The 13574-nt window shown below is 47.2% G+C and overlaps 1 non-coding gene across 1 annotated transcript; it reads right to left on the bottom strand.

Annotated features, from left to right (window-relative positions):
• Positions 1-3839: 3839 nt before the first annotated feature.
• Positions 3840-3911, bottom strand: TRNAC-GCA. Its single transcript has one exon. It is a non-coding gene; the product is annotated as a tRNA-Cys (tRNA).
• Positions 3912-13574: the final 9663 nt, after the last annotated feature.

Below are 13574 nucleotides of genomic sequence, written 5' to 3' on the forward strand. Positions count from 1 at the left end.
TTTCCAATGAGTCAGTTCTTCGCGTCAGGTGGCCAAAGTATTGGAGTTTCAGCTTCAGCATCAGTCCTTCCAATGAATATTCGGGGTTGATTTCCTATAGGATTGACTGGTTTGATCTCCTTGCTGTCCAAGAGACTCTCAAGAGTCTTCTCCAGCCCCATAATTTGAAAGTATCAGTTCTTTGGTGCTTAGCCTTCTTTATGGTCCAACTCTCACATCTATACACACTATTGGAAAAAACCACAGCTTTGACTTTGTCAGCAAAGTGATAGCTCTGCTTTTTAATACACTTTTTAGTACACTACAGATACAGAATAAATATTTGTTGAATGAATTGATTAGTGACTTACTCCACATCCTGGACCGAAGTGAACACAGTATCTCCTGGCTTGGAAAAACACTTGTTGGCAGTATTTGTAGAAACTCAGAATAATTTTTCTGATAAACACATAGTGGGCAAATAGCATTCTACTGGGCATTTGGTGAACATTCCCTCTGTCTGCCCATTGAGTGTGCAAGATGGGCATGGTTGTTGCCATTTTTTGCAGGTGAGTTCCTGAGACTCAGAGAGGGTGAGACTCATTTCCCGGCCCCTGTAAGGGGAGGCCCGGAACCCGGAACCCCAGTATGTGTCACACTGAAGTCCATCCCTCACTCCACACAGCTGCCAGTGCAGAAATGGGCTGGTTTCTGATTTAACTGGTGTCTGAGAGAAGCTTTGCCTGTCAGCTGTGACCCAGGCCCAGGCACTGACCCTGAAGTTGGACTTGGCTCAGGAGAGAGGGCGTCGGGGTGGATCCTCAACTCAGCGGTCCCTGAGAGCTCAGGGGAGTCTCAGTCTCCTGGCAGCGCACCTCCTCTGGTTCTTCAGAGCGGCTCTGCACGTGAATTACCTGGGGTTCTGCTAAACTGAAGATTCTGACTCCACCAGACCCTCATGGGGCCAAGTTTCTGATTTCTAACAGGCTCCCAGGTGGTATGGATGCTGCTGGCCCATCTGCGGCACTGTGTAGAGGGTGGTGGATGCAGGAGTGGGGTGGGGTGGACAGAGAGGAGCGAAATGGAGGTGCTGAGCTCTGGGGAACTGTGGTGTGGTGTCTTTGCAGGGAAAGTGGCTCAACTTCACTCCTCTCTTTCTCTTCTATTCTTGTAAATTGTCATTAGAAGCCTCTCTTCATCTCTCTCCCCCTCCCCCCATCAATAGTATAGAGAGAGATAGCTGAGCATCAGGACATCTGTATTCTTGTCTGCATTTATCAAGTTCACTACCACTGGAGTGGTAGTGGAGGCCAGCGCCTCCCCCAGTCATGACCCCGGGGTGCTGACAGGCAAGCTTCCTCCCTCTTCCTTCAGCCCTGTGGCTCCAACTCCAGGAGCCTGCACGGGGTGGGCACCAGAGTGCTGTGAGTCTGCTGCTGCTCCCCAACAAGCCCATCACTTAGAGGGGTGGGGAGAGCTGAGGAGAGGCCCTTCCTATTTCCTAGCACTTGTGTGTGGCCCGCAGGGCACAGGAGTTAATGAAGATAGAGGATGGCCTCCTCCAAATGGACCTCTCAAGGTCTGCGGGTAGGGGGGAGAGAGAAGCTGGGCTTCCCAGCAAGACCAAGAGTCCACTGGCTGCACCATCTTTGACCTTATTCATTATCAACATGTTCTAATGCGGGGCGTCAGAGTCAGAGAGAGAAGAATATCTTTGACTGGGAAGTTACCTTCAAGTTAATTTATAAGTTCCAAGCAAGATCCTAAAGGAATTACTTTGGGGGGGAGCAGAGTGGTAGTGAACTTGATAAATCCGTTCTGAATATCACTGATAAATGGGAGAAGATGGTCAAATAAATACGGGAAAAAAAAAAAAAGCATTGTGTGGGGCTATGATACTTATAAAAGATATACCAATGTAATATAATAGAAAGCCCAGAAGTCCCACACATGCTTTAAATACTTAGAATATGACAAATATGGCATTTCAAAATGGGTTGGCAATGGATAAATGTGGCTGAGAAAATTAAGGATTTGATTTTTCCTTGAACTACATACTCACATAAATTCCAAACAGGATAAAGAGTTAAATGTAACAGTGATACGGGGCTTCCCTTGTGGCTTAGTTGGTAAAGAATCTGCCTGCAGTGCGGGAGACCTGGGTTCGATCCCTGGGTTGGGAAGACCCCATGGAGAAGGGAAAGGCTACCCACTCTAGTATTCTGGCCTGGAGAATTCCATGGGCTGTATGGTCCATGGGGTTGCAAAGAGTAAGACACGACTGAGTGACTTTCACTCAAAAAGATAATGGAACAGAGGAAAATATTTATATAAGGTCAATGCAGAGGAGACCACTCGAAGTTTAACACTGAAAGCAGAAACCCTAAAGGAAAGATGGAAAAATGTGACAGCAAAAGTTCTTACACGTTAAAAATATCATAAACAAAATTAATAAGCAAGTAATAAATTGGGGGAATTCAATATATACCTGATGAAGGGTTAATATTATTACAAATTAATAGAAAAAAGACATCAGCCCAACAGAAATGGGCACGAGCATAACAGACATGTGATTTAGAAGTAAGTATGAATGGGGACTTCCCTAGTGGTCTAGTGGTTAAGACTCTGTGCTTCCACTGCAGGGGGCACAGTTCCATCCAGGAACTGGGATCCCGCAGGCCATGTGGCACAGCCAGAAAGACCAACTGCAAATGACCAGTAACCATGTGAAACCATTTGCAATGATAACGAATAGAAAGCATTTTCTGTTTCCCTAGGGACCTGCTTTTGTTTCTAAGACCTGCTTTTGGCTTCTTATTACTCTTAGGCCCTCAAGGACCCAAGTGGTGTGCTCCACCCCTCACGTCCCACATCACCCAGGAAGCGTCTTGGCAGTCCCAGCCACACAAGTCTACTTTCAGTTTTTCAAACTCATCATGCCGTCTGCAGATGCTGTTCCCTTTGCTGCAAACACTCCTCCCTTCCTCTCCTACCTGAGCTCAGGGTCCCGCCTCAGAAGCCCTTTTCTGTTTCATTGTTCCTCTATGAGGTGGTGCTTCCCTGGGGGCTCAGGCAGTAAAGAACCTGCCTGCAAGGCAGGAGATCTGGGTTCAATCCCTGGGTGGGGAAGATCCTCTGGAGAAAGGAATGGCAACCCACTCCAGTATTCTTGCTTGGAGAATCCCACGGACAGAGGAGCTTGGCGAACTAAACAGCCCATGGGGTTGCAAGGAGTCAGACACAACTGAGCGACTAACACTTTCACTTTTTCTATGATGTGTATTATAGTTGCAGTTTTATATTGATTTATGTAACTGTGCCCCCTCCTCCAAGACTTTCAATGATGTGTAGCAGGATTATGGCAGTTGTAACCCCAGGATTCACATAGTACTTAACACATAGTAGGGCCTCAACATGGCCAACCAGGGCTCTGGGAAATTATCTTTTATTATTTCTCTGATAATCCCTACCCTTTTGTTTTTTCTGTCTTCTTATCAGAATGCCAACCAGGTGGATGTTGGACTTCTTGAACTATTTCTCTAAGTATTTTCTCTTGCATGTTTTTCTTTCTGACATTTTGTTCCGCATTCTGGAGATTTCACCAACTTTGTTTTCCAGAACACTTCTTAAAAGCTTTTTTATACTCAACTTGTTTTTCATTTTCAAGTTTTTTTTTTTTTAATATTTGTATACCTGTGTTCATAACAGCATTGTTCACAATAGCCATAATGTAGTGAAGTTGCTCAGTTGTGTCCGACTCTTTGTGAACCCATAGACTGGAGCCTACCAGGCTCCTCCATCCATGAAATTTTCCAGGCTGGAGTACTGGAGTGGGTTGCCATTTCCTTCGCCAGGGGATCTTCCCAACCCAGGGATCGAACCTGGGTCTCCCGCATTGCAGGCAGATGCTTTACCATCTGAGCCACCAGGGAAGCCCAGTCATAATGTAGAGACAACCCAAATGTCCATTAATGTATGTACATCCAATGGAATAATTTTCAGCCTTAGAAAGGAAGGAAATTCTGACAGTCTCTTGGATAAAGATTAAGGACATTATGCTAAGTGAAACAAGCCATTCACAAAATGACTTAATACTGTATGATTTCACTTATATGAGGTACCTAGTCAAATTCATAGACTCAGAAAGTAGAATGGGAGGTGCCAGGCGCTGGTGGGAGAGAGGAGTGGGGACTTAATGTTTGATGGGCACAGAGTTCCATTGTACAAGACAAAAAAATTTCTGGGGATGAATAATGGCTATGGTTATTTAACAATGTGAACGTACTTAATGCCACTAAACTGTGCACTTAGAAATGCATAAAACAATAAATCTTATATTGTGTATATTTTACCACAGTTTTTAAAATTATTTCTTTTTCTCTAGTTCTTTTTTTCTTAACATCTTGTCTTTTTATTTAAGATACAGTATATTCTTGAGCATTCCTTAGGATGCTAATTTCCTTCCTTTATTTCTTTTTTTATTGAAGTACACCAGACTTACAGGGTCATGATAGTTTCAGATATACAGTGATTGGGTTGTATATATGCATATATTTTTCCAGATTCTTTTCTATTATAGGTTATTAAAGTATATTGAATATATCAATAGTTGCCTATGCCATACAGTATGTCCTTATTGTTTATCTATTTCATATACAGTAGTGTGTGTCTGCTATTCTCAAACTCTTAATTTTTCCCTCCCCCACCTTTCCCCTTTGGTAAATTTTTTTTTTTTTTTTTTCCCCTTTGGTAAATTTGTTTGCTGAGTCTGTGAGTCTATTTCTGATTTATAAGTAAGTTCATTTGTATCATTATTTGTTTGTTTATTTTTGGCTGCGTTGAGTCTTCCTTCCTTCCTGAGGGCTTCCTCTGGTTGCAGAGAGCTTCTGATTGTGGTGGTTTCTCTTGCTGTGGAGCACAGACCCTAGAGCACGCGGGCTCAGTAGTTGTGACTCACGGTCTCTAGAACTCAGGTTCAGTAGTTGTGATTCATGGTCTCTTGACCGTGGGTTCAGTAGTTGTGGTGCATGGGTCTAGTTGCCCTGCTGCCACCGTGTGAAATCTTCCCAGACCCTGGATCGATCCTGTGTCCATGGGCAGGTGGATTCTTCACCACTGGACCACTAGGAAAGTCCCTATATCATTTTTTATATTCCACATTCAACTAATATCTTATGATATTTGTCTTGATCTTATTTACTTCAACGAGTATGATAATCTCTAGGTCCATCCATGTTGCTGCAAATGGCATTATTTTATTTTTTATGGCTGAGTATATATATATATATATATCACATCTTATATCACATGTGATATATATATATATCACATCTTCTGTATCTGTTCATCTGTTGATGAGCATTTAGGTTGGCTCCATGTCTTGGCTATTGTAAATACCACTGCTATGAACATTGGGTGCATGTATCTTTCTGAATTAGTTTTCATCTTTTCCAGATAATATGCCCAGGAGTGGGATTACCAGATCATATGGAAACTCTACTTTTAGTTTTTTAAGGACCCTCCATACTATTCTCCATAGTGCCTGCACCAATTTACATTCCTATCAACAGTGTATGAGGGTTCCCTTTTCTCTACCCTCTTTCTTTTTAAGGTTGTCTTTTATTCTCTGAATTTTCTCTGAGGATTTCCTTTGCTCTTCATGTTGGTAGCTCTTGTCAAAATGTGTGGAGCTCCCTGGCATCTTTTAATATTTAAGTAGGCTGACCTGGGGAAATGTGCACATGGGCAGAGCTTAGAGTGGACAGATGGGGAGCCCGTTGTTAACCAGGGGGCCACTAAATGCTGGAATGAGGGGGACTCACTCAGGAGTACTGATGACCATGCCAGTAGCATGCAGTCTCCCAGGCTGCTCAAACAATTGTCTTTAGAGGAGAAACTGATTTTCCTCCCTGGAGTAGGCAGGTGCCTGCCTCCTTTCATGACCTGGCAGAAAGAGCATAAAGTATTCGCACATGGAGCTTCACTGGCCCTGCCTGTTCCAGCCCCACTTCTCACTCTGCCTTCTGTGATACCTGCCCTCACGTCCACAGCTGCCCGAGATTTCACTGGCAAATGGGTGAGCCCCCTGGCTCCAGCCCCTTTGCACATTTTCTGGGCTTTTGCTCCCTCTTCCAAAGGTCTCTTCCTCCTTTCCATCTTCCAGAACCCCCTTCCGTCTCCTTTGCTGTGCTGCTCTAGACCTTTTGCTCACTGATCCATCACTTGAATGAAGCAGAGGATATGAAAGTGCCTTCTTAGTCCCTGTCTTGAACTGGACTCTGCTTGTCCTGAGACCCTACCAACCACTTGTCTAATCATCACAGGGATGGAATCAATGCCAGCCTTGGCTTTGAGCCCTTGAATACCTGATCTCCAGGCTACTCTGTGAGACACTGCACAGACTGGCAATATGTGCACACACGTGCATGCACACCCACATGTGCGTGTGCACACACACACACACACACACACACACACACACACACACACACACACACACCCAGCTTCTCCAGGGTTCTTTATACCTGGGTGAGGTCCCAGCCTCCCTGTTCTGCTCCTCACCTGGGACTCCACCTGTGGAGTTCCTTGCCTTTCTCCCTTCCACTCCCACATCTGCTGCTCTAACTCAACCTCATTGTCCTGCCAGCTCATCATGGAACTGCCACCTCCAGCCTCCCCTCCCCAGCACACGTGGCCAGAGCCAGAGCCATCTTCCAACTTCTGAGATCTGAGCATGGCACTTCCCTGCTTGACCTCTAGAGCCAGCAGGATCAAAACCGGCATACTTAGCATGACATTCAAGTCTTCTTTTTGAGCTGGACTGTGTCTCCAGTCACATATATCTGTAGTTTCTCAGTGAGCCACACTCCCCCAGATGCATCCCAGCTTTGGTCCATACTGGTCCCTCTTCTGGGAACACCCTTTCACCCCTTCTGTTCCTAGATGGTTTAAATCCATCTGTTGGGGGAGGGATCTTTATGCCCCATCTTGGTGCTTCCTTCCATATGGAAGGACATAGTTACTGTAATAGTCCCGGATTCCTATCTCCTCACCACCCACAGGCCCTTGGGCGCTCCAGGGTCACCTCGTCCAGAAAGACTTGGTGACTGCTGGGCTGGGTTCAGTTCCTCCCCTCCATCTACAATGTCCTGTACCTCGAGCTCCCTCCCAGCTAAGCAGCTCGACCCATGCCATTTGGCTCGGAGGCAGCAGCGTCTGTTCCCAGGTGGCTGGCAAGTCCCAAATCCTCTTGGTGTTCTCCCTTCCTGCCCCACCCACGTGGGGCCAAGGAAGGCTGGTCAGCAGGGCTCCCTTTTACCAGCCTCCTCTCTCAGATGTGACTTTGACCCCAAGGCTCCAGATGCCTAGAGTCACATCACCAGAGGAAGGGGTTCCCCGATCTCCCATGTCCCAAAAGCCATCTGAATTGTTCCACGTGAGCCCTGAACTTCTGTTTGTTCCTCCTCCAAGCCCATGTCTTCTTCAGAGAATGGCCTTTGTGCAGTGCAGTGCACACGCCGCCCCCTCAGTGGTGGTGGATGACCCGCTCCCAGGAAATGGATAAGGTGTGAGGTCTGCTCAGAGCTGGCCAGGGAGGCAGAGAGGAGGAAAAGAGGCTTGGGGCTGTCTCCACCCACACCCCCGGAAGTGATGCACAAACAAACCACTGCAGAAGCGCTCCGGAGGGCATGCTTAGAGGATCACAGTAAGACCCCCCCCCCGCACTGAAAAAACAATTTGGAACACTGCACATCATACTTCTCGTACTTTCAACATACATTGGCTTATTATTAATGACTGATCTAATGCATACTACAGCAAAGAAACCTGTTTATTATGAATAACTTGGCATTTCCCAGATGTCTTTGGCTACACAATGTTTTCAGGGGGAACACTTATTAAGATCCTCTGAATATATTTGCTGTTGTCTTCTTGGGCTTTTTCCCTCCAAGCTTACTTTGTGGCCCTGCAGCATCAGCATCTGGAGAAGGCAACAGCACCCCACTCCAGTTCTCTTGCCTGGAAAATCCCATGGACGGAGAAGCCTGGTGGGCTGCAGTCCATGGGGTCGCTACAAGTCAGACACGACTGAGCGACTTCACTTTCACTTTTCACTTTCACACATTGGAGAAGGAAATGGCAACCCACTCCAGTGTTCTTGCCTGGAGAATCCCAGGGACGGGGGAGCCTGGTGGGCTGCCGTCTATGGGGTCGCACAGGGTCAGACACGACTGAAGTGACTTAGCAGCAGCAGCAGCAGCATCACTTGGGAGCTTATTAGAAATGCAGATGTGGGACTTACCTGGTGGCCCCGCAGTTAAGAATCCACCTTGCAATGTAGGAGATGTGGGTTCAATCCCTGGTTGGGACACCAAGAACCCACATGCTGTGGAGCTACTAAGCCCACGCACCAGGACTACTGAGTTTGTGTGCTACAATGAAGACCCAATGCAGTCAAATAAATGAATAAATTAAGTACAGAGGCATAGGCCCCATCCTAGATTCAGAATTTGAGAGAGAAGGCCTAGGAATCTGCATACTTATAAGCTCGTCAGGTGATTTTTAATCATGTTGAAGTTTGATCAGCAACACCTGAGAGCAGTGTTTTTCAAAGTGGGGTCCATGAACCTCAGTCTCCCCAGTCTCCTTAGGAGATCTACAAGGTCCAAATCATTCTTATAATATACAATAATGTTTACCTTTTGCACTGATAATGCAAGAGCAAAGGGGATTGGGATATTGTGATATAAGAAACAGATGTATTGTTCTTCATTTATATTTCCTGACACACAACTTCTAAAACCCTTATAATTTCCTAAGTGACAAGACATAAGCTAAAGGAGCATCTTTTGTTATTCGTAACAAGACCCTTTCAACCACACCTGAATTTATATTAGCGCAGTGGTATTTGCAAAGTTCTTAAGGATGGTGGGCTGGCTGCCAGGAGAATCAATCATGTGATTAAAGGGTTGGCACTTTCCTCCCTGACTTCTAACTTCCTGGGAGGAAAGAGGGGCATGGGATTAACTTAATTACCAATAGTCAATGATTTATGAATTATGCCTATATAATGAGGCCTCCATAAAAATCCCTGAAGTGTGGGGTTCAGAGAGCTTTGGGTTGGTGAACATGCAGAGGTGCTGGGACACGCCTGGGAGGGTATGGAGGCTCCACACCCTTTCCCCATATGAGTTTCTTCCATCTGTTGTAGCAAATTATCAAACCTAGGGAGAGGGTCTGATTTTCCAGGTGGTGCTAACCCTGCCAGTTGAGGAGATGCAAGAGATGCAGGTTTGATCCCTGGGTCAGGAAGATGCCCTGGAGTAGGAAATGGCAACTCACACCAATATCCTTACCTGGAAAATTCCACGGACAGAGGAGGCTGGTGTGCTAAACTCCCTGGGGTTGCAAAGAGTCAGACATGACTGAGCAACTGAGCATACACACACACACACACACACACACACACACAGGGAGAGGGTCAACAGAAGCACAGGCAACAATCTGAACTTGTGATGGGTGTCTGAAGTGGGGACAATCCTGTGGGAATGAGCCCTTAACCTGTGGGATCTGACACTACCCCCAGGCAGAAAACCTCAGAACCAAGTTGAATTGTAGGCCCCCCAGGTGGTGCCCGGGAACTGCCTGATGTGAGAAAACTCCCCACGTATAGGTAGCCAGAAATAAGTGCGGAGAAGGAAAATGGAGTTTTTCCTTTCAGGGGTAAAACTGCTGTGCCCTACAGCACATCAAGACTGTGGCAGGGAACCAATGTTTGCACAACCAATTTTGCGTTACAAAATCATGCCTGGGTAAAAGATTTGTTCAAAGTCAAGACAGACTAGTGGATTTTAATGTAGGGCTTCCCTGGTGGCTCAGATGGTGAAGAATCCACCAACCAATGCAGAAGACATGAGTTTGATCCCTGGGTCAGGAAGATCATCTGGAGAAGGGAATGTCTACCCACTCGAGTATTCTTGCCTGGAGAATCCCTTAAAGGGAGGAACCTGGGAGGCTACAGTCCATGGGGTTGCAAAGTCAGACACAAATCAGGCCTAGGTAAAAGATTCATTGAAAGTCAAGACAAACTAATGGATTTTTATGTAACAGAGCACCAAAATGTCAGTGATAGGGCTTCTGATTCCATGTTGCAACTAAGTTTTAGAAAGCTACCACTTGTTGATTCTTAGTGTAGTGCTTAAGAAGAATATCCACAATCATCTGAAAAGAATTTCAAGACACTCCTCCCCTTTCCTACTGCACATCTCTGTGAAGTCATCTTTTCTTCACATGCTTTAGCCAAAACAACACATTGCAATAGATTGATTGCAGAAGCAGCTATGAGAACCCAGGTGTCTTCTATTAAAGCCAGACATTAAAGAGACTTGCAAAATGGAAACAATGCCACCCTTCTCATTGAACTTTATTTTGAAAAATACATCTATTTTACCTAAAAATTTATTTTTGGTTAATATGCTATGGCTTATTGTTATTTCAAAGTAAATATTTTAAAACATTTCTCAGTTTTAAGTTCTAAAATGATGAATAGCAGTTAGATATAACTTATATAGAGACAAAGACCCCTTGGAATCCTTGTGCTGTGTGTGTGTGTGCTCAGTTGTATCTGACTCCTTGCAACACCATGGACTGTAGCCCGCCAGGCTCCTCTGTCCACGGGATTTTCCAGGCAAGAATACTGGAATAGGTTGCCATTTCCTTCTCCAGGAATCCGTGGGGTCCTTGATAATTTTTAAAAGTGCAAAGGGGCCCCAAGATCAAAGAGTTTGTGAGGGGCTGATCTAGGGGAAACTTTAGGGTCCCTAGGCCCAGTGTGAACCCTCCAACCTACATAAGTCCAGTAGAGGATGGAGGCAGTGGGGTGGGGTGGATCCAAGTGGCACTTCCACCACCAAGGTGCCACAGACAGGAGGCTTGGCTTTTGGTCTGTTGTGCCAGGGTCCACCAGGATGGCATGAGAGGGCCAGGGCCTCCCAGCAGTGTGGTGCCACCTTCCTTTCTGCAGGAGTGACAGGTAGCCCCAGGGCCTCTCAGCGGAGGTTGTCAGGACACCAGCTGTGGGGAGGAGGCTCCAGCCAGGTCCATCTGATGCTGGTGCTCTGAGATTCCCCGGCCTATTGTTTAGACCAGGGGGCAGCCTGATCCTGTTCTAGAAGGTTCAAACACGGGACAGATTTCATGCCAACCCATCAGCCCCCCACCAGTGCTCACAGCGGCAAGAAATCCACAGATGCCTGTGGTAAACGGGCCGGCCATCTCCTTCTCCTGTCCCGAGGCTGTTGCCAGATCTGACCATCTTTCCCCAGCTTTGGGCCCACTCCCAGCAGAGCCCCTCTTCCCTCAGGTTCCTTCCCTGAGTCCCCGCCACCTCCCCACCCCCAGGAGGCAGGACCTGGGGCTCATCTGCCCGCCACCTCCACCTCCCAGCAGGGCAGTTCTGGGGGCTGGAAGGAGGCAAGGGGAGCTTGGAGGACCCCCAGAGGGGACCCCCGACGACCCTGGGACTTGGACCCTTGTGCTGCAGTGCTGAGGGCGTCTCCCTGTCGCAGAAGCAGCACCTGGGGAGCTCTGTCTTCAAGGCCTGCTGCAGGCTCCTGGTGTTTGCCGTGTGTCAAGAACCAGAAGTGGTCCTGGCAGACAGCAAGCACCTGTGTGGAAACTGTGGCTCTACAACCACCTGTGGGCTTCCTTTTAGCTCTTGAGTTCGTGAGTCTAGCCGAGTGCCTGGATGTGTCGACTTGCCTGACCCAGAGCAGTGCCTGCTCAGACCCCACCTCCCAGAGACTGGTAAGTGGGAGTGTTCAGTCAGGGGTGGGGGGGACCCACTCAGTCAGATGGCAAAGGCCCCCAGACTGAGGTTTATTTGACTGCAGACCTGCTCCAGCCTTGGCAGTGATGGGCTGTGTGACCTTGAACAAGTGTCCTCCTGTCTCTGGGCCTTATTGTTGGACTTAGTCATCTCTAAGGACTGACGCCGGTATCTTTTTGAGTCTGGATGGGGTGAGGCTCTAAACACAGTCTGGGCCAAACATCTCCAGGTGTAAAAAAGGTGACTGCCTCCTACTGAGCTAGCCCTCTGCAGGAGGCCACAGTTATCAGGCCAGCATCTCAGTAGAACTGGCTGTTCCAGCTGAGCTTCCAGGAGGGTGGGGAGTGGGCAGTGGGGAACAGAGGAGTGACTCTCATCAGAAAACCTTGTTGGAGCCCATCTTTGATTCTGTCTATAGCAACATGGCTCTGAGAGCCTCTCTGAGCATCTTCTTCAAACTCGGTAAAATAGGACTAAATGCTGAGGGCCCACAGATAAATACAAGGTCTTGCAGATAAATGCAAGGTGTCTGGGGTACCCCCAGTGCTCCAAATACTTAATACTTATCAGCGTCCACCGCAGCTGACACAAAGCCGCACTTAGTGAGCAGTGTTGAGCTGCTCCAGGGAGAAAATGAGGGTAATTGAAATTAACTTGGCTCCTGCTGTTTTTTCCTCCTTGTCCTAATCACCGGGAAATCTGCTGCTGGCTGGGCAGGAGGGCCCGAGGGCCAATGCCCCTGGGAGTCCAGGGCTCAATTAGGCTGTGGCAAATTGGATTTCTGGCCGTGAGGCCACAGGGCTGAGGTTGGCATTGAGGCATGAGCTGCCAGACGGTATTAGGGTAAGGACTGGCCAGATGGGCCCACAGCTAATTCAATCTGGCTTCCCAGAAGCAAGACTTACAAGGCCTGAGTTGTGGGCCGAGAGAGCTCTGTCTCCGGGTGGGAGGGCAGGGCCCTGTGTGGGTTGGGCCCTGTGCCTGGCACCTGGCCTCTGCCAGCAACTGGGCACCAGCGATCCAGACAGTGTGATGGGTGGTGGTTTAGTGTTAGGGAAAAAGCCCAGCTTGGACATCCAGAGGTCCAGGCCTCTGGTCTCCACATGTGTATCAGCTAATCTAGGAGTAGACCTGAGTGTGTGTGTGTGTGTGTGTAAGTGTGTCTCCAGCACTAACATTCTTGATTCTATGGCTGTCATTATAGATTAGGAAGAACAGAAAGAGTCAGAAAACTCAGAATGAGAGAGGGGCTGGAACAGAGAGACACAATAAGACATTTTTTAAAAAATGCTGAGAAACAGGGAAAGAGAAAAAGACCAGAGAAAAGAGGGGATATATGTATGCAGATAGCTGATTCACTTTGTTGTACTAGAAACTAACATGACATTGTAAAGCAACAATACTCCAATAAAAATTAGTTTAAAAAAAAAACAGCAGAAAAAGAAAACAGGTGGGAAAAAAACAGCAGAGAAAGAAAAGACAAAGACATTTAAACAGAGCAAGACAGTGAGAGAAGAAAACCGAAAGAGATAGGAAGAGAAATTGAGAGAGGGAAAGAGACTGAAGTCAAAATTTGACTACAAAGTAGTGTCTGCCCCAAATGAGCATCCTGGGGGGAGAGGGGAAACTGAGGCAGACACAAACACACAGAAGACAGAGAGGGCCCATGAGAGTTAAATGCACAGACAGAAGCAGGCAGACAGACAGACAGAGCCACAGAAAGGTGGAGGCCAATCAGAGCGATTAGGGGAGGACTGAAGCCGATGGA

The sequence above is a fragment of the Cervus elaphus genome, chromosome 13, assembly GCF_910594005.1.
Source record: "Cervus elaphus chromosome 13, mCerEla1.1, whole genome shotgun sequence".
Taxonomy (NCBI): Eukaryota; Metazoa; Chordata; class Mammalia; order Artiodactyla; family Cervidae; genus Cervus; species Cervus elaphus.